We start from the raw sequence: 2,791 nt of genomic DNA, 5'->3' as shown, positions 1-2,791 counted from the left end.
AACCAGAGTGCAAATTTACCCTGAATCAGAATTTACACTCCATTTGCATCGTTTCCAAACACAGTCATAGGTACAAATACATTCCTGGAGCATTTTTTTTTTCTAAACCCTGGGCCTGGGGTATTATTTTTACTCTTCCTAGTTCCTACTGGCGCGTACTGATCTGAACAATCTCAGTACATGCATGCATATGGTGGAAGATGATTCCACGTTTGAAGGTGGAATGGAATACCTAACATTCTCTCAAGTCTACTTACCAAAATAATGAGACTTAACCATCCAAAGTATGTTTTCTCAAACAAAAACAAATTGCTAATCAAAAACATAGTGTGGCAAAACAACCCTGTTTCATTACCTTTCCACTTCTATGGTTAGACTGAACTCCCACTAATGAAATGGAGTTCAGCACATCTTGTTATCATTTTAACCCATGTTTATGAACTGTCATTGACCCAAATGGTTGGACCTTTCAGGTTGAATGGTTTGGATGGTTTGAATATATTAGGGCAACTATTGTTACTTCTGAGTCTTTTATGAACTGTTGTCGGATGAGAAATAAATTAAATAGAATGAAAGAAAGAAGGAAAGGAGAGAAAGGAAAACAAACAAAGGAATGAGAGAAATGAGGAGGAGGAAGAGTCGACGCTTACCAGTGATGACGAAAGCAACAGTGGCGGTGCCAGCAATAGAAACACAGATCTTAGGTCTAAGATCTGATTTCCCTTCGATTTGAAATCTCTCTCTCTCTCTCTCTCTCTCTCTCTCTCTCTCTCTCCAATCTGTAATCTTGTTTTCTTGTCTCAATCCCTCCCATCTCTCAAACTCTACTACTTTGCATCTTTACTAAACCGCAAACAGCTATTCATGTCAAACAGGACGATAGTTCAACCACCCAGTTCAATGGTTCTCTGACCAAATCAATGGTTTTTAACCCAAGAACAGGTTAAGGGTGAAATGGAACCAGTTTCCTAGATGGTTTCTGGACCGAGCAGTCCACCTGTCTAGGTCAACAATGGCTTGAAAGCATTGTTATATAGTTTGTTCTTATAGTGTATTTTTATGGGCATTAAAAAAGAAGAAATTCACTACCACCAATAGAGAATTACAACTATTGATAGAAGGACCTCCCTTATTGTTATTAGGACTTGTCAACTAAGGCGTCATCTTCAATATTGATTTTTCCCCAGATTTGCCTTTTGGATTTACTATTGAGATGATCCTTTAGAGAGGTTTCGCATATTTTTATGAAAGATAAATAAATAACTATATTAAATAGAGATAATATCCACAAAGTTCTCAACTCTAGGAATCCTAGTAGGATAATAATCATGTAAGACAAAATAAGATTGTGAATGAGTTTTTGCCTTCTGGGAGACCTTATGAGCCAAGATATTAAAAGTTCTATTTACAAACTGAAATGTAATATTTAAGTTCATATTGCAAATTAAATTCATGATTCTCAACAAAAACCAATTGCAGAACCATGGAAGATCAGTAGTCTTCTTTAAGGCTTGTATTATCTGTTGTGCATCTGAGCATATACAAATATCCTTTCGACGCCAACTTTGTAATTCTATTAAAACATGCATAATTGCAAACAATTCAGCTTGGTCAATAGAAGTAGGTTGTGAAGTTCGTCCTCCAATAATTTTTAGGCAAGTTCAATTTCTAGATAGTATAATAATACCAAAAGTGAATAGAGAGTCAAATATTTTCCTTGCATCAGTGAATATAATTAGCTCAGTAGCATTGGAAATGGATAATTGTATTATGTGGTTCTCAGGGAAATTATTGTTTGAAGAGGATTCATGCTAGAACTCCATGGACTGCTAAAAAGTTTGGTTGACAATATTAGTAATTTTCTATGGCAAAAATTGCTTGTTTCTGAAGCATTTTTCATTCTTAGCATACCATATATAGTAGCAAGCAATACCTATCCAGCCTAAGATTTTGAGGAGCAGTTGATTATCAGAGAGTTGGTTATATTAATTGTTAAGGCATGAGATTCAAGATTTTTGAAAAATGTTATGTAATCGTAAGTTCCAAGGATTTCCAAATAAAATGGCTTGAGAAAATTGACAATGGATAAAAAGATGAGTTGAAGATTCTTCTTCCTCATTACATAAAATACAAAGTTTGTCTGAAGAGTCCACAACAATAGAAGTCTTTACTGGAATAAAATTATTTATTATTCTCCAGAAAAATAGTTGATGATGAAGAGGAACAATAATTTGCCATATTTTAGTTAAACAGAACTTAAGATCGAAAGGAATGCTTGGAAGGAGAAGTCCTTGTTTCTTTTTATATTCCATCTTGACTATGTATTTTTCGGAATGGTGACTTGTCCAAATCCAATTCATTTCATTATTGGAGGGAAATTTGGTGTTTTCAAAATATTCTCAGCTTCCTCATTTGTAAATAGAGAATGGATTAAGTTGGTATTCCACTGTCCTAAAGAAATGAGAGAAGATACATTCATATTCCTAAGCTGATGAGCTAATGGAAAGGATATCCATTGAAAGTGATGATTCAATTGAATCCAGGGAACTTGATGAACAATAAAGGCAGAATTCTCATTAACAAGATAACCAACTTTAGATGCTAATTCAATAATCTTTGGACAAATAGCCTTCCAATAATGGACCCGGTAGAGATCGTTAAATAAGGAATAATGTTGTGATTTCTTAGATACTTTGATTTCCATATCTGGTCCATAACTTATGTTGTTCATTTAAATATTTCTAGGCTACCTTTTTGAGTAGGGCATGATTGACTAAACTTAAATTCTTGA

The sequence above is a fragment of the Nelumbo lutea genome, chromosome 2 (assembly GCF_056320005.1).
Source record: "Nelumbo lutea isolate HS-2025 chromosome 2, American lotus-T2T, whole genome shotgun sequence".
Taxonomy (NCBI): Eukaryota; Viridiplantae; Streptophyta; class Magnoliopsida; order Proteales; family Nelumbonaceae; genus Nelumbo; species Nelumbo lutea.
Note: the sequence above shows the minus strand (reverse complement) of the source record.